This window comes from Belonocnema kinseyi, chromosome 5 (genome assembly GCF_010883055.1).
Source record: "Belonocnema kinseyi isolate 2016_QV_RU_SX_M_011 chromosome 5, B_treatae_v1, whole genome shotgun sequence".
Classification (NCBI taxonomy): domain Eukaryota; kingdom Metazoa; phylum Arthropoda; class Insecta; order Hymenoptera; family Cynipidae; genus Belonocnema; species Belonocnema kinseyi.
The window spans coordinates 110,699,105-110,719,315 of record NC_046661.1 but is presented as its reverse complement, the minus strand read 5'-3'; positions in this window follow the sequence as shown (position 1 = coordinate 110,719,315).

Here is a 20,211-nt window from a genome sequence, read left to right as displayed (position 1 = left end):
TATAATTTAATTATATTAATTTTTCTATAACTATATAAATTAGATGCTGTATATTTATGCAATATATAAATGATTATATGGTTTCATGCTTTGCTGTTATTCAACATTTCCTATTGTGAAATAAAAAACACAATGTCTACTATATTTATAACAAAATTGGCATTAATTTTTCATTATTATTTTGAGGATTCTGATATGCAGTAGATTAAATTATATATAATTGGATTCAATTGATAATTTACGAGAAAATAGTAAAATAACATTTTAATAATGCATCATTTCTATACACGACATTTTTTAATGGTACACGTGTCTGTTAATCATATAGTACTCACTATGACTAAGATCATTAATTTTGCAAATTTTTGATTGGACTATTAGCTTAGTTTTTTAAAAGTTCGAAATAAATACAATCTTTTTTATCTGTGCGCACTGTATTTCTTTGTGTGAGGGTTTGATCCCCCGAATTTCGAATGTCCTACTGTCATTAGATGCCACTAACACTTTTGCACCCCCAGGTAATCGTAGACGATTAAAGTTTGAATGTCTTTAGAATTTTGGAAAACATGAACTAATATCCTAATCAAAAAATGTTTAAATGGAATTATGTCATTTTAAATATAAATTAAGTGCAGTACACTCGATTCCGCGTAGACGAGGAGCTCAGAACTTTCGATCTCCACGATAGCGAGGGATTCCCGTGCGGGGGAAAGTCTCCCACTACAGCGACTCTCGGGCGCGAGAGGAGCAAGCTAATACGTGCGGGCGGAGAATTCTGCGGGCGGATTTACCATTTCCCTTCGCCGGAGTAGACGGGTCGGGATAGAAAGGGAGCGATTTCGCTTGCTATGGCAAGTCAAATCTTGCACGTCAACGCCAACGCTTGTTAAGGCGGAGCTCGTCTAAGCAGAGATTGAGTGTAATAATATAATATAAAACAATTCTTTATCTATATAATCATATGTTTAAAGCTACTGTGATGGAACGCCTACTGACGATTCTACCACTTCTGCCTCAATAATCGAGCAGAAACGGCATGCGCGAGACAAATGCGCAGTAGAAAAGGATTCAACGCCTTCTTAGCTTCTTAAAGTACAGGTAATAAAAATAAGCAGGACCAGTGAAGACCATAGGAGGGCTTGAATTGTATGCAAAGTAAGGCCTTCTTTTGACCTTCTTGGCCCTGCTTAAGTGTTATAATTTGAGAACCAAATCAGGACCAACAATTTCTACTCAAGCAGTAATAATTATGCACAAGAAACAAGTTGCAAGTCGGAAGTCTGAGACGTGGAGGATAACGATGTTCTGAGAAAACCTAGTCCAATAGTAGAAGAGAATGACCGGAGTCGAAATTTGGGCCTGCTTTTGACCCTTAATTTTTGAACTAAAGTAGGGTCAAAGAGATCCGAAGAAGGCATCACTATCTAAGTAGTTCAAGCCCTCCTCGTGGCCTTACTGGTCCTGCTTATTTCCATTTTCAGAGCTTTTAGGACCTAATAGGGGCCTATAGCTTAGGAATCGCATGGCCAAATGGCTACTCGTACATGACGTTTTCGCGCGCTTATTTAAAACGATTAAAGGATGAGGGTCTCTAAGGACGGGTTTTGGCCCAATTTAGATTTGGCCCGAAACATTCGAAAAAATTCCTACAGTATCTATTAACAATAAGAAGTCAATTCCACATTAAACGGACCACCCTCATCCCTCCAATTCACCCCAAGCACCGTTTACAAAAATAAAAACTTCACCACTACTATGCAGTGTTTTGGTCCACAGAAAGGACGCTTTTGTCTCCATTGATGATATTATTAAAACTGTTGATTTTAATGTTGTAAAACTTTATGAAGATCTTTATGCCGTTGTTTGACATCTAGAGATACATTTTTGGGTCCTGCTTGCACATCGAATTGAAGATAAATTATCTCACTACTCATAATTTGAGTTTCGATTTTTCAATCAATTTTATTTTGGAACTTCAGGAATACTTTTTTTGTTGTTTTCAGTCGACGTTAACATCCATCGACGTGACTATCGTTCCATGTGGTGACTTCAGCTGACAAGATGTATGCAAGCTGAGGTCCAAACAATAATACTAAGTGAATTGAGTTAAAACTCAACATTTATCTTCAAAAAAAGCTATAGAATAAAAATGAAATAATATTTTTTATATATCATTCCCAATATTCAAATATGATATTAAAACTTGTGCAATACCAAGTTTTTCTTATACGCTTTGCAAAAAACTTCTTGTTTTAATTAAAGACTAAACATTGACCAGTAATTTACAGACATAGTCCTTCCACCTACTTCTAATTATTCCATTATTTGTTTTAGCCTCTTATGTAAGATAGCTTTTGTTCAAATAAATTTGTTTACCTATTCGGAAAAAACCAAAAAGTCACTTAAAAAATACAATACTATTTAAATAATTATGCTTGCTTATTTAATGTTATTTTGTATTCATGAAATTATCACCTTAATGTATGCCTCTTGTCTACTAAACTATATGTTCGTCGTTGTCCAAAAACATCGTAAGAATTTCCGTCAATTAGTAGGTAGTTTTTTGTTAAAAAAGCATCTACAATTTTTATGTGGCTTCTGTATTATATGATTTTCGTTACATTTTAATTTAATTTGGTGTCACACGTCATTATTATTTTCAAAAATTGACATGAACTGTTGACAAATGATTGACTCCAAAATTATTATTCTTGGTTTTTTACAAGATAAAAAGCACAGGTAATTTTTCGTACTCCTACTTTTTATTTCTTTTAATTTAAAAAACGTCAATTCGTGTGTAATTATATGTAAGAAAAGATCGTTATTTATATATTATTTCTTTAGATTCTTTGAAAAAGGCACGCAGTGGTAGCCGAAATGTCAGAATAGACAGAATTTAATAAAAGAAATTTCCATTCATTTCGTTTTATTCTTTTAATTAATCAATACCGTAAGACCTACAAAAAACAAATCCTTCTCTTAGTTTTGGACTGGTTTCGCAACATGAGACCGTGCATTTTCATTTTGAAAAATGACTTTCTCGTGTCTTTGCGCGTATTCTGCACGTTTTCCCTTCAGTGCTTTGTTTAATTTAATTAATAGTTGTCGGTACCGTTCGCAAGTAGTCGTTTTACCAGGTTTTAGCAGTTCTTAATACACGGCTTCCTTATTGTCTCACCAAATACACAGCAAAGCCTTCTTTACATGTATATTGCGCTATGGTTGTGACGTTGAAGGCTGGCCTGGGGCTACGCATAATTTCCTTCGCTTTAGGTTATCAAAATAGATCCACTTTTCATCACCTGTCACAATTCGATACAAGAGACCTTTTCTTTTCTGTCTGCCTAGCAGAATTTCACAAATGGTTTTTCGCCCTCCAATACCTCTGTCTTTCAATTTATATGGAACCCATTTCCTTACTTTGTGGATCTTTCCCAATGCATGTAGACGTTGGGAAATGGTGGATTGGGCAACATTCAATGCATTTGCCATTTGCTTCAATGTTTGCCTTGAGTTTTCATCCAGTAAAGCTTGCAAATCTTCATCTTCAAACTTTTTGGGCTGACCTGGACGCTCCTTGTCTTCTATATCGAAGTCAACAGTTTCAAACCGTTGAAACCATCGTTCACAAGTTTTTTGGGTTATAACATTGTCCCCGTAAGCTTGAACCAATAATTTATAACTTTCAGCAGCCGTTTTCTTCAAATGAAAGAACGTTATTAAACTTCTTTGAAAAACGGATTTTTCAGGAACGTAATTCGACATTTTCAAAGCTTTCAAAAAATATGTTCTATGCACAATGACAATCCAGAACAAACTGGCTTTTGGTGACGTATGTCGAATCTTCAAAACGCCATAGACGTCATGCGTCTATACCAACAAATATATTAGTAACGCCATCTCTTAGCAAAATCGACATTATTAATCGAAATTCGCTTATTAATATTTTTTTAGATCAAAAAGCGCAGAGTGACAAAGTTGTTTTGGAAAGTGATCAGGTAGATAGAAATTCGTTCCAACACTCCACGAATCTCAAATTAAGCGAAAATCGGTCTTAAAATGGTGAATTTTCCCTAGATGGGTTCCTACGTTTAAGAAGCATTACTTCCGGATGGCATTACTATAAATGATGTTTAAATAGTACATTGCGTAAGCACGGTACTATTTGTCTTACCCTATTTGAAATCAATCATGTGAAGCAGATAAAGGCTGTTTGGTGTTCTTGACAATTTTAAATTTTAGGTGAAAAGAAGAAATAACGTCCTTAGTAGAAGGGAGACTGTGAGGTCCAGTGATGCAATTTTCTAAACGATAAATATAATTTTATGCGTAATTTTACTTGAGTGACGCAGTGCATGTGTAGCAGGCGTAAAGTTTGGTCGATCCGGTGCACAGTGCGAAAAAAATGACTTTTTTGGTTTAAATTAACGTAAAGCCCACAAATATTGACCGATTTGGACAAAAAATGTGAAACAAGCTGATAAGATTTCTAAGAGAGCTGTCGAGTCTGATTTTTGAATTAGGTTTTCAATTTTTTTTAATAAACAAATATGACGAAAAAATGGCCATTTTTTCTATTTAACGTTCCCGGTGCTCGTCAATAACAGGAAAATTGTTGAAATAACCTAAGTTGCATAAAGCACAACTAGTTAAAAATGTTCCAGTATTAGAGAATAAACACAAAAAAATTTATATAAACGACCTCAATTTTTTAAATCAGGAACTTTATGATAATTTTAGCAAAATTCATCATTTGTTTATTAACCTTATGATTTTTGAAACAAATTCAATAAACAAATGCATTATTCGAGCATATGTTGGCCGAAATATTCGTTTTTTTCAATGCCAGTCCTTTCAGTTGGGAACTTTATGGCTATTTCAGTAACATTTATGATAAGTTGATAAATGTTATGATTGCTTTAAACAAAATTTAATGAACAAAGGTATTATTCAGGCATTCCTATATAGAATTTTTTTATATGTCAATTTTTTAAAATCTGTGGACGTAAAAATTTATTTTTTCCTCTCTATGTGAATCTAGAAGACGCTAAGAAAGAATATCTTCCTGCTGAAGGTAGCATGGGAATAATGGAGACTGGTTTCAGAGTTGATTTAAAAAAATTATGTGATCACATAGTGATGCTTATGTTAAAAATCGCGAATATTTTGCCGGTTGATTTGGTAAAAAGAAGAACGTTGCAATAAAATGTCTCTACAAATATTGTTGTGATGGCAAATCTGACCAGAGTCGGTATAATCGAAAATTTAGTGACGAAATATCTGATGCAGGTATCTCCATGATGTCGATGGTACTTTAAAGAATTTTTGGATGTAAAATTTCCTAATTTAAAGTCTGGGAAACAACTAATTAGTATTGGTAAGGAACGACGTTGTTAATTTTATTATTTAACGACTCAAAAATTTTCGATTTTAATATATAAACTTCTACATAATGACTTAAGATATCTGATGAGGAAATCGGTCTGATTCCGAAACGTCATGTATAAAATTACCGAATAAATAGTCTGGAAGAAGTCGATAAAATAAGGTTTTTCCTTCCCAATGTCAATAATAAGCATGCATATAATGTTAAAAATGTTTGGAATTCTACAACACTGCTACAAGACTGCACACAAGCGCACTGTGCACAATAAAATCACGGAAATAATTAAATTCAATAAATTTACGGAATTGACCGAATTAAAAAAATTCACGAAAGTCATAAAATTCACGAAATTCACGAAATGTATGGAAATGAAGGAATTCACGAAATCTATGGAATTATCGGAGTTCATGAAATTCACAGAAGTCATGGAATTCCCAGAATTCATGGAATTTAAGGACCGCACGAATTTTGTGGAATTCACACAATTCACGAACTTTAAGGACTTAAAGGAAATTCCCGAAAATCAAGGAATTCGCGAAATTCATAGCATTCATAAAATTCACGAAATTAATGGAATTCGTAGAAATGAAGGAATTTACGGAATTTATGGAATTCATGGATTTTGTGAAATTCAAGGAATTCATTGAAATCACGGATTCAAGGAATTCGCTGAAATCACGGAATTTACTGTTTCATTTCCACCGATCCAGAAATACTATATCATAGACAAAAGTAGAAGAAAAAGGTAATTCTACTTGATCCTAAAGCGGACGCCTTATTAAAAGAATGAAAGTAATGAGAAACATAAACTGAAAGGACTGAGATAGAAAAAAATACCCAAAGAATGCTTATGCTTATTAAATTTGTTTAAAACATTATATTTATCAACTAAGTATGATTGGTAATGAAATTTTTAACAAATTTCCGATTAAAAAGACTGTCATTGAAAAAAACGAATTTTTCCGGACACAGATGCCCGAATAATGCATTTGTTTGTTAAATTTATGTTTGAAAATCATGAAATTTATCAACTCATCATGAACGTTGTTCAATTTAACATGAAGTTCCTAATTTAAAAAATTAACATAGAAAAAAATTGAATTTTTCTGTCGACAAATGCCTAAGTAATGCATTTGTTTATTAAATTTGTTTTAAAACATTGTAAAATTGATTTTAAAAATGATTAATTTTGCTTGAGTTATCACGACTTCCTAATTTAAAAAGTAAACATAGAAAAAAACTAATTTTTCTATAGATAAATGCCTAATTATAGCATTTGTTCATTAAATTTGTTTAAAGAAATAATCAAACGTATCACCTTATTATGAATATTGCTGAAATTTTCATGAAATTTCTAACTGAAAAGAGTGGTATTAAAAAAAAATTAATTTTTGTGCCAACAAATGCCCGAATAAAGTATTTGTTCATTAAATTTGTTTTAAAAAATCATAGCCCACGTGAAAAGATTCCCCGGAAAGTGCTCAACGGAAATTCTAGGGAAACTACAGCCGGAAATTCTACGGAAATTCCGGTTGGAAATTCCGTTGAATTTTCGTAGACATTCTACTAACTTTCCGTCTGCAATTTAAAGCCTGTAATGGACCCTGGAAGTTCCTATAAAATTTTTCTATTAGTAACGCTACGCCAGGTAGACTTCGGTAGGTCACGACCGTTGTCCCAACATATTAAGTTTGCACCAGGTGCAAAAAATATTTCTTCCTCGAGGAAGTTGAGTTCTAAATGAACCTTAGAGGAAAATAACCAATTTTTGCCATGACTCGTCATTAGAGAATCACTTCCAAGTGCACCAGGTGTAAAAAATACATCTCCCCCGAGGAAGTTGAGTTCTTAATAAACTCTGGAGGCAAACATACAAATTCTTTCATGGTCCGTCACTATAAAAAAACCTCCAAGTGCACCAGGTATAAAAAAGACATCTCCCTCGGTGAAGTTGAGTTCGAAATGAACTTTGGAGGTAAAAAACTAATTTTTGCCATGACTCGTCATTAGAGAATCACCTCCAAGTGCACCAGGTGTAAAAAATACATCTCCTTCGAGGAAGTTGATTTCTAAATGAACCTTGAAGGCAACCAACCAAATTTCTTCATGATACTTCAATTTACAATAACCTGCAAGTGCACCAGATGTCAAACATACATTTCCCTCGCGGAAGTTAACTTCTAACTGAACCTTGGAGGCAACCAACCAATTGTCATTGTACAATGACGAGTCATAAAAAGAATTGTTTGCTTGCCGCCCAGGATAATTTAGAACTTAACTGCCTCGAGGGAGATATATTCTTTATACCTGGTGCACGTGGAGGTTAATGTATAGTACGGATCATGAGAAAATTTGGTTGGGTGCCTCCAAGATCCACTTAGAACTCCAATTCCTCGAGGGAGATGTATTTTTTACGCCAGTTGCACTTTGAGGCTATTGTATAATGACGAGTCATGAAAAAATTTGGTTGGTTGCCTCCAAGGTTCACTAAGAATTCAAATTCATCAAGGGAGATGTATTTTTTACACATGGTGCACTTGGAGGTTATCGTATAGCGACAGATCATGAAAAAATTTGGTTGGTGTCCTCCAAGGTTCACTTAGAATTTAACTTCATCGAGGGAGATGTATTTTTTACACCTGGTGACTTGGAGGTTATTGTGTAATGACGAATCATGAAAGAATTTGGCTGGTTGCCTCTAAGGTTCGTTCACAACTCAACTTACTCGAGGGAGATGTATTTTTTACACCTGGTGACTTGCAGGTTATTGTATATTGACGAATCATGAAAGAATTTGGCTGGTTGCCTCCAAGGTTCGTTCACAATTCAACTTCCTCGAGGGAGATGTATTTTTTACATCTGGTGACTTGCAAGTTATTGTATAATGACGAATCATGAAAGAATTTGGCTGGTTGCCTCCAAGGTTCGTTCACAATTCAACTTCCTCGAGGGAGATGTATTTTTTACATCTGGTAACTTGGAGGTTATTTTATAGTGACGATTCATGAAAAAATTTGGTACGTGGCGCCCAAGGTTTATTTACAACTCAACTTTCTCTAGGGAGATATATTTTTATACTTAGTGCATTCGGAGGTTACTGTACATTGACGAGTCATGAAAAAATTGGTTGGTTGCCTCCAAACTACATTTAGAACTCAACTTCCTCGAGGGAGATGAACTTTTTACACGGTCGTGACCTAGTGGAATCGACCTGGGGTAGTGTTACTGATAGCAAAATTTTAAATGAACTTCCAGAGTCCATTACAGGCTGTGAATTGCAGACAGAAAGTTAGTAGAATTTTTACGGAGTTCAACGGAATTTCCGTAGAATTTCCGTGGAGCACTTTCCGGGGAATCTTTCCACGTGGGAGGTTAATTAGCAAAGTACGAGTTTTGTTAAAATTATCATCAAGTTCCTAATTAAAAAGATTACATAGAAAAGAACGAATTTTTCTGTCGAAAAATACCTGCTCAGTCCATTTGTTTATTAAATTTGTTCATGATATAAAGAGTTATAATTTTACGAGAAAATTTTTTTAATATGGTATTGCTTCCATTCAAATCTCTTGCAATATGTCTTGAAAACATATTATTATGGAAAATCGTAGAATACATTTTTTCAAAAAATAATTTGTTTACAAAAAATTTGTTTGTTTGTTGGGTAATATTGTTACTTTTTTAACTAATGTTACTTTGTACAACTTAGGTGATCTCAACAATTCTCTAGTTATTTACGAGCATCGGGAAAGTCAAATAGAAAAAATGACCATTTTTTCGTCATATTTGTTTATTTATAAAAAGATTTAGAACTCTGGTTTAAAATTGAGACTCGACAACTCTCTTAGAAGTCTTATCAGCATTTTTCAAATTTTTTTTGTCCACATCGGTCGGCGGAAAGTATACACTCGTCAACATAGCCTTCTTCACACCCTTGATATAAACTATACTTTGTATCGTGCTCTCCTTCAAAACAAGCATGTGAAGCAGATAAAGGATGTCTGGCGTTCTTGACAATTTTAAATTATAGGTAAATAGATGCAATTTTTTAAAAGGTAAATATAGTTTTCAGCACATCCGCAATTGCGTGCTACAGTCTAGGTGTAGCAAACGTAAAGTTTTATGTAACGGGCGTAAAGTTTCAAGTCGGCCCGGTGGCGAAGTGTGCATGGACGAAAGTCGCTGGGTTGGAAGCCTTGCATTATTTTCTGAAAAGTACGAAAAAAGTAAATCAATAATTAACAACTGCCGTGGCATAACGCCTCTTTTGTAAAATTGATAAAAGTTTTGTCATGAAAATGAGACCTTGTGTTTTATCATAGTTGTGCAAAAAAGTACCCAAAAAACTTCTAACAGATCAGTTTCAATCATGCCACTAGAAGTAAAAATAAGACTTTGTCGGCTGCCTGCCCTGTTAAAAAAAAACCATTAAAAATAATTTTAAACCAGGACGTCCAATTATGCCACCAAAAGCAATGCATTATTTTCCGAAGTCGAAAATGTTTATTAATCAACAACAATAATTCTAATCAGGCGTCAAAATAAAGCCTCGCCTGTTTGAATCCTCGAAGGAAAAAAATACCTAAAAGATTTTTAAAACATAAGTTTAATAATTAAGGGACAAATTACAATGAGTAATCATATAATAAGGATTGAATCGGTCATGTGTTTTGCACGCATGTATCAGAAATTTCCAAGATGCTTCTTTTGGGTAGAATTTTGATCTGAAACGAAGATTCTGGTCGACTACGTTTGTCGACGCTTACAATTAGATTAATTAATTAGTGAAGCCTACTCAAATTGAAACAAAACCAATCAGTAAGGACGTTGTTTAACACATTTTTTTGGATTTGTGCTTATAGGTAAAATTACACGGCGGGAACGAATAAGTTTTGCAAATTTTTCGTACATGTGTGTACCATTGAGGTACGAAAAATCGACTAATTACAATTAAGGGGGTCCTCTTCTCTCGCGGTTTCAAAAAATCGATTTTTTTTAAATTTCAATCTATATGTATCTGAGAATACGCCACAGAAAGGATTTCGTGAAAATCGCAATCCTTTGGATGTTTCTGGGAACCAAAAGGTACCCGTCTCCGGCAGTTTCCGAGAAACTAAGCGCAGTGCGCCACGGCGGCGCTCTTCCAGGTAAAAATCATTGTCTAAAGAATTCACTAGTCAGTTGTTGACACTTTTTTGAAAATCAACGTGATGAGAAAGAAGAACTCTACGGCCCCGGCATAGCAGATAAGATCGTAAGTCACTACAATCAAGTTATACACTGTCATTTATCTTTAAACGCGTTTTACCGAAAGTAGTGGTTTTTAATGTACCGAGTAAGGCTTCTCATAAAAGTATTTGCCGATTTCAATTTTTTTTTCAATTATTCAGTAAACATACCGTTATATTTTTCCGAGAGCGATTTACATAATTTTATTTTGTTACATTTTTATAACCTCTAATAGAACAAAAAATGACGTAAAATTGGAATTTTTACAAATTGTTGCATAACTTTTACAAATTGCAAAATAAAAAAAAGTCTGTCTCGGGAAAACATAGCCAACGAAACTATAATTATAAAGACTATCAATTTTTTAATTACAGATTACCCAATTGGCCAAAACTTTACTTCTGCGGAACCCATGCAGTTTCAAGATCAATGTTATCAATGACGTTTCAAGTTCGCGAGAGTTTTTTTTCGTCTTCAAAATTAAAGTGAAAAATTCAAAACATATATCTTCGAAATAAAAAAAAAACTTTTAAATCTATTCAATAGATCCTACGTAATTTATTTCCCAAAAAAACCGCTCAACTTTCGGCATCGAGAGTAGAGGAACCCCTTAAATTACAAATAAATTTTTAAAACTAAAGAACTATAGATGATTCAATGGTTTCAAACAATTTTAAAAAGATTCCAAGAATTCAAAGGATATAGAGAATTGCAAACTAATTCAAATCCTATTTAATTTATTTTAAGCGAGTTAAAATGCATGAAAAAAATGCAGTGATCTCGTAAAAATTCAAACAATTTAGAACAGGTTAGAGCGCTCCTAAAGACGTTTAAAAAATCAAAGAATTGATTAAATTCAGAGAGTTTAAAAAATTTAGAGGCGCACGAAAAATTGAAATATTTCAATGAAATTTCTAAATGATGTTTAAAAAAGTTCAAGGTGTTTAAGGAAGATGAAATGGTGTTCGAGGGAAAGAGCGAGAAAACAATATCCAACACTGCATTAAATTATTAAAGCATTGAACAAGTCGATAAATTAATATACCATGGTAGCTTATTCACTAGGGACGTAAATATAGATGAGTTCGGTAGGCGCATAAACGAAGATAAGAAGGGTATAGGTAGAGCAGGGCCCCTTATCAAAAGTAAAAATATATTATATAAAACTATAGTAAAATCACAATAGATAATTATATATTTGTGCAGACTGTACTATACGATAGCGAGACATGGTCCTATCAAGAAAAAGTTAAGAGTAAAATTAGCGCGATTGACATGAGATTTCTGGGCATAATATGCGGGAAAAATCTGATGGACGAAGTGAGTAACGAAGTTATTCTCAAAGAATGTGGTGCAGAGGCAGAACACGCAAAGAAAAATGGTTAATAAAAAGAGTGCCCATAGAGTGAATGACGCCTGAAACAATAGACCTTGGATACTAATGGACCCAAGTGGAGAACCTCACATGACGACTTTGTGAGGATCTTCACTTAGGCGATTGCTAGAGAGATTGATCAGTAACCTGGGTCGGAGCAGTGTTGCAGCGTCCAGAAGAGGAGTGTCAACTAATTACTGCTGATGAATTGAAGAAAATTATCGCTAGAACTAAAAACTTTTCAGCGCTAGGGCCAGATTAAATTAAGAACTTTTGGTGGAAGCAGTTCACATCTACGCACCAATTTCTAGCTCGTATATTTACTACTTTTTTTAAAAGGAAAACAAACCACCGCGCAGAGATTAGTTGGAGGACGCACGGTACTGATCCCTAAAATCGGATAATTGTCAAGTCCAAAGAACTACCGGCCCATAGCTTCTTTACACACCAGCTGCAAACTAATCACTGGCATCCTCAAAAAGAGCATATTAATATCTATCTACCCAGTATGCAGTGCAATAGTTAAACAACACAGATGCAAGAGAGGACTGACTGGTTGCATAGAAAAACTGTTAATAGACAGGTGTATTACCCAGGATTTCATTAGGTTTCAACGCCCTCTGTCCATGGCTTAGATTGACTACCGAAAGGCAGTCGATAACGCAAACCATGAGCTATTTATTAAGCTCCTTAAGTGCCCAAAGGTACATCCAAAAATAGTGACATGTATGAAAGAGCTTATGCTCTTGGGGCGGACAAAATTAGTCATGAGATCCGACAAAAGACAAGTGACTACAAGTCAGGTCACATATAAAAGGGAGGTCTTCCAAGGAGACTCTTTAAGTCCGATACTTTTCTGCATCTTCCCCTTGTCTCTATCTATTGTGCTCCGCAGGAAAAGCTCTGGATACCGCTGTAAACTGCCGAAAAGTAGAGAAATTAAGGCCAACCACCTTATATACATGGATGAACTTAAACTCTTTACTTCTTCAAAAAAGAGCCTTGCAATCCTTGTGGCGCCAGTAAATAGGTACTTTTTAAGCCATTGGCATGTGCTTTGGACTGGACAAGTGCCTGCGTCCATCTACACCAAGGAAGACTAGAAAATATATGAACGCGTGACTATCAGGATCTTCAACTCATAGATGGAAATACCATTCAACATCTTGGTAAGGGAGAAATACTATATGCATATTTTGGAATACCGCAAGCGGAAACCCAAGATATGCGTGTTCTAAAAACGGCCCTTGAAAAAAGGTATCGCAAAATTCTCAGAAAAATGTGGGCTTCCAAATTATCTGGGAAGGATAAGATCCAGGCGACCAATATTTTGGCCGTTCCTATACTGCCTTGCACGTTTGGAGCAATAAAATGGAACGTTGATAAGTTAAAGAAACTTAACCGCAGCACACGCAAGATGATGACAATCCACCGAAATCATCATCCTTGATCTTCTATACCTCGTATATACGTCCCTCCAGATAACGAGTGTAGAGGTTTGCTGAGGTTAGAGTTTCTTCATCAAAGAACGGTTCTAACTACAGCCTGCTTAGTTCTAAAAACCACGGATTCTCTAATGCGTCTCGTATACCAACATGAAGTCGTCAACGTCGCGCCGTTTCTCTAACGAGCCGCAGATAGGGCAGTAGTGGAGTTAGAACTCCCATTTGACGCTTAAAAGTCGTGTACGGGAAGCAGAACATTCGCTTCTACTAACGAAACATGCTGACAAACCCCTTCATAGTAAATTCTACGGCATTATACGTAAAGAAGAGCTATCGATGGGTCTATTCAACATGTTTCTCAAATATGCTGGATTAAGATCGGAGATGAAGGAACGAATATGTTCTCAGTGGCTGCTCAAAGTATGCACGTTTCGAGTACATAGAAAGACATAATGCGGCTCTAAAAGTTTTATATTACCATCGGTGGCATTTCTATCGTGTTGATCTAATGGCCTTCTTGACACATGTCCAGGGGGAACTGGAGTTTATTATGGAGAATAATTAGTGTAAGATCTCCTGGCATTTCTCGTTTTCCAGCTCTCAACACCAGTGCTACAAATCCTGATATTTTCCTCCAAGATTTAAAGAAGCAGGAGTAGTACACGTTTCAGTTGCGTCGGGATTGATGGCTTTAAGGAACCATGCTCGTAGTTTCTGCAGGCTACAACTTCTCTCACATAAAAAAAAGTTCTAAAATAAATGCCAGAGACGCAAGGATTCTTAATTGCTATACGGGACAAGGTTTTCAGCACCAAGAATTATCGCAAACACGTGTAACATCAAGACGTGGTTGACCAGTGCCGATTATATGGAGATACCAACTAATCCATCGACCACATTATTGATGGCTGTCGCGTGTTGGCTCAGAGAGAATAGAGGCACAGATATAATTATGTAGCGGGCACTATACATCAACAACTTGCTTTTCTATAGATACATTACAATGTCCGTTAAAAAAAAAAGATTACATTTTATATTGGGATGTTCCTATCCAAACGGATTATTAAATCTAGACCACTCGGCCCGACATCGCGAATCGAGAAAAAAAGGTGGAAGAGTCTATATCATCGACATTCCTTGTCCCCTTAACTGAAATTTGCAGTCAACCTATACAACTAAGATCCACAAAATCCTCAGTAGGCGGTTTTATTAAACACTTCTCGCATTGTAAGAAACTTTTTTGACCATCAGGAAGCAAGCGACTAAAAACCTATAAAGTGGCAGATGGTAGCTCTAAGAAAGAATCCACGGGTGAATTTTTTCACCTCCAACGCTCGTGGCCACTCATGATTGTATACCTACAAAATCAGCATAAGAGGTTTTAAGCATCGTATTGGATTGAATTATAACATCCTAATCTCATCAGTCACTTGACCCAGTCCGTGGCTATGATGTATAACCGGGCTTAACCGAGTAAAAGTTTTGAATGGAATATAATAAACAATTAGAGATAGAGGTGAAAAGTGAAAGGTATTTAATTTTATATATATATATAATTTCTTATAATACATTTTTAAATAATAAAACAACTTTGGTTGCTCAGTTGGTTGGTCAGTTCATACTTCACCTCAGAGGTTCGGGGTTCGAACCCTAAGCCGGTACCTCTGGAAATTTGTCTATGTACCTTTACCGAGGTCCCGGTGGTTCGGAACCCACCTTAACCTGTGGATCTCTCCATCGTTTACTTGACTGCAACCCTGTCGATCAATAATGGAGTAACAATTAGACTTTTTTCTTATATGTCGGGGGAGACTGCTCTCATCAGATCACTTTATTGCATTATAAAATACTTCCGTGACTGATGATATACCGGGACAGCCCCATGCAAAAACCATTTCAAAAATATGAAAATTCAATTCTAATCAAAAATGTATTCGACATGTTGGAGAGTAATCATCTTTTGCTTATGACAACATTTTAAATAATTAAGTTAAATAATTTAATTTCTAATTATATTAAATAATTCATCACGCTTTGTAAAGATTTTAAAAGAACTGATAAGATTCAAAGGATCTGATGAACATCTGGCAGGAATTTCAAAAGGATGATTCAGAAATCTGAACGCGAAGTTCAGAGAAATGTTTTTATGATTAGGCGGAGATGGCATTAAGAACTTCTGATGGATGTTGGTGGAAGGGTGCAAAGTGCTCCTAACGAAGATGGGAAATTCAGCTGACCCTAAGAATTGAAGGCCAGTAACTTGTTTGAACGCATTGTATAAGATCCACACAGCTATTGTAAATGATAGTATTGTTCGGAAAATTGGTACAGTGTAGCGAGAAATGCACGAACAACGCGGCTCAAAGAGATTCAGAGCATGATGTCGGCAGAATTTTCTCGTCGATAGATGTGTCTGCAAAGACGGACAATTCTACTAGCGCTACCTATCAATGGCATGTACTAATTACCGGAAGCTATGGATTCAACCTCCCATAGACTTACCAGCTGTTCACGCTTTTCAACAGATAAATGGTAAGTCTATGGGAGGTTGAATCGATAACTTCCGGTAATTGACGTAGAAGTATTTATACTTCTACGGCAAACCTGCAAAACCTAAAGCATAAGGACTAGGAATAATTAAGAAATACACTCGAGATATTGGAGTGGAGTTTGAGTTAGCAAAATGCATCGATGTTTATTTAAACCGAAGAAAACTTAATGGTCTCCCCGAAGACCCTGCGTTTATCAATATCAGGTTCCATGGAGGAAGGACGATCTCAGATACCTCTATATCAGGTCACGAAAGGTTATCAACATAAACATAAGCATGCACCTTAAGTCTTTTGTTCCGCGACTTCACATTGCACCTCGTCCCGGTGGTCACGGAATACTGAACCTTGAATGCCTTTGGGTCATGGAGTCATTGGGTTTTGCGAACTGTCAGCAAAAAATAAAGTATCTACAATGAATATGATCGCCCAGCGATAATACTCCATTCGTATGGAGTGGTTCAATGGGCGAAGGACGAGCTCAGGTCCCTTATTATCGGGACACGAAATAGCATTTACCTTATGTCCTTTGTTTTGCAGCTCTACATCTCACTCCGTCAAGGTAGTTCCAAATCGACGAGATCATTTTCTTAAAATGGCCGGAAACTCGAAAAAAGTCACAAAGAAGCGTTTCTGTCGGAAGCAGTGGAAAAGGCTGCTGAAACACTTGGCCTCAACTTTCATGAACGGCTTGTTTACAAGAGGATGCACAGCATCTCCCACAGAAATTTGGTGGAGCAATCGATGTCGTATGAGCTAACGTGTGCATTGATTTTTAAAATTTAGTATATTCTTCATGTTGCCGAACTTTTCGATTATTACGATAGTGTGTAAATTATAGTTCAAATACCTTTGAAATTTTAAAAATATTTTAAGACCCTTACTATCTTTAAGAAAAATGTAAAAGTAACATTAATGGCAGTTTCAAATTCTATCGGAGTTTTGAAATTCATGTACAATTATATTAATTAAGTAATTCAAGTATTGAAGTAAATTATAATTGTAAAATGATGATTCTCTTGCAGTCTGACTGGTACAAGAAACCTAAATTAAAACAAAGGGTTTAGTATCTCAATTTCCAAACTGCCCTGATCATCATTCCAAGGATGCTAAAAAACCGTGTCGTTCAATAAAGCACGATTTTTTGCAAACGAATCTGAAATGTGTAATAAAACAATCATAAATACATTTGGTACAAATTAGCCAAAAAAACAGGTGGTTTTAAAGATCAGAAATCCTAGAATCACACGTTAAGACTCATACAATGTGAAACTCGAAAGCTGAATTTGAGTGCGTCCCGTATATTCTGCGAAAGGCTCTTAATACATAATATGAGAACAATTTCCCTAGAAGTAAGAGAGATAAACGTTTACTTTTCGGCCTGCTGTCCTTAAAAATGGACTTGTCTGCACTTCCATCTTTTACATAATTTTCTTACAACTACCTCTTAAAAACTAACATTCATCCAAACCTTATCTTTAAGCCGCTCGCTTTTATGTCTAGCCCTCTTCGCTTGGCCTCGCATGCATGACGCCATTTTCTCGCTTTGCCTCGCATTTCCAGCCTCTGCCGCCGCGGCTCATGCCTAATACTTATCTAATGTCTACACTATTTACAGATTTCTTACACCTTCCTCTCATATTTACAATCTTTCCTTCTTCATTCGTCTTTCTATTTCATTTTCTTCTTCTTCATCTTACCCAACACTCCCTTCGCCCATGCTAATGCCCTTTTGCCCCTCCACCTGCCATGCAACAGTACATCCATGCTTATCCCACTCCTTTCCATCTCTTCACACTCCTGCAACCAGTGCTCCACTTTCGCATCCCCCTTCTTCCACAATTCGCACATTCTCTTCTCTCTAGAAAGCCAGATGCTATTCAAATCCTCCATGCATCTGCATCTCATTATAGCTATAAGTTCCTGACTTCCTTGCTCTCCTTTCCCACATAAATATTGCGCTCTCTGCGTTGGTATAATGCACACAGAGTTCCGTTAAACCTTGACTCTCTTATTCTCTCCTCTCCTTCTGCTTTCTCTCTCTCCATGTCATTCTTTTTAACCATCTCATATACCTTCCTTCCTTTTCCATCCTTCTCACTTCATCCATCTGCAATCCGTTCCTTCTTACCATGAATACCGCTCCCTTTTCACCTCCATCTTCGCACCCCTACGTCTATTTTCCTTCTCCCACCAAAACTCATGTTCCAAATTCCTTCCCCCCTCTTTCAAGAATTTCTCCTCATATTTCCACGCTCGATTTCCCATTAAAATCCCTAATCTCGTTCTTCCTGTCTCCCTCCTGATAATATAGTTCTGCGCATTCCCTTCTGCCTTAACACTTTTCAACTCCTCTTCCAGCTCTTTTGCCTTTTCCTGCTCTTTCTTCTTCGACAACACCCTTAGATCCTTCCTTATTTCTACGTACTCCTCCCTTTTCGCAATTCCTTCCTTCCACTTCCTGTACTTGCTTTCCCCTTTTCTCACTATCATTTTACATTTCCTATCTCACCACGATTTCAACATTAATTTCTTCTTCTTAAAAACCTTCTTTTGCACACACCCTTTCACTTTCTCTTTCAGATCTTTCTATATCTTTTCCAACGACTCCCCCTCAAAGCTTACGTTTTCCATCTGCTCTTGATACTTCTTCATAGCCTCTTTTGCCCATGGTACCCTCTCCCTTAACGACCGTTCTTTTCCACGCTGCTTGCCGCTACCCTCCCCCTTTATCAACAAACGTAATGGCTGATAGTCTAATTCCACCCTCCCTTCCACTGCAAATTTCTCTATCTCCTCCCATCCTTGCACATTTATTATCACATAGTCTATTGCGCTATCCCCATCTTACTTATGGTACATACGTGTGTTCTCCTTCTTCGTCCCGTGCTACTTTATCATTCGCCACAGCCCAGCCTCCGTCCTAAATTTTGTTTCTTAGAATCTCTCCCTCTTTATTTAGTATCTTATTCTTCGATTTCTTTTTGAACCACTCCCCTTCCCTCACAAGAGTATAGCGTTGAACAACAGGCAACACAGAACTAAACTTCCTTCAGACCAGGACATCTTCAGGGTGGCTCAGAATGAATACAAGAAAAAGCCGATGAACTTACGAACACGCAGATAGAAGGAGCTTCTTCGAAGAATGTAAGAATATTCCGCTAACAGTAAGGCCCCGCAATATATTGCAAAAAAATCAGGAGACTTGCCTCGAGTTCATAAGGTTTAATGATGGCGATGTTACCGAAAACGAAAAATTTAGTCACTTAATGGCGCCTTTTCAATACTCCCAAAAAAGTGCATAGGCTTCGTTTTCACATCCCTGGCGAATTTTATTAAAGCAATCATGGTCCTGAAAAACATGCCATCCAACACGTTAAGATTGGGTGAAGGCGTACTCAGCGCAATAGAGCAGCCAGTATGCCTGCAGCGGGTTATGCTGATATCTATCCTGAGGTTAATCATTTTGAACGGCCTCTTTCGTAGGTTAAAAAAGAAAGGGTATTATACCCAGTGATACACGGGTTATTTTGTAATCCTAATCAAGGAACAGCTCAGGTCATTCTAAAATTATTGGTCGAGACTCATACGATCCTTACTTAGAGTGCTTCTTAACCAATTTAATCTCATTCACAACTTTTGGCAAACTATCCGTTACTAGGCTCAAGATAAGGGGAATTCCACAGAATTTTAATATATGCAATTTCGCGCCTTTTTTCACGTTTTTGTCTTATAAATATCAATATTTTAATCGTTATATGAACGTTTTTAGTGTCAGTATAACCGTTATCGCAGCTGTGAACTAAACTATATAGAGTAACTTTCATGAAAAAATAAGGCATTATACTTACGTTAAGAGAAATGGATATTTGAAGCAAATAAAATCCTATTCTACATGGAAAAAAGTACACTGTAAGATGTATAATTTCGCACAGTAAAGCTGAGGTTTAAGGTGAAACGGTAACTTCCTCCAAATAGTTTCAGCAAAACCACTCGCAAAATAATGCATTAATTCAAATTTTGTTTTTTGCACTGTTAAAAGTATATCGAAATCTATTGCGGGCTTCTCTTCAAAATTAATTTTTTTCATTTTTAAACATTTTTATTAACAAAATCTGAGATTAACGCATTCCGAAAATTTTGGATGTTAAAAATGGGAGAAGCCCGCCATGCGGAAAGTACTAATAAACATAATATCAATAAAAAAAGATTAAATTATTCATTTATTTA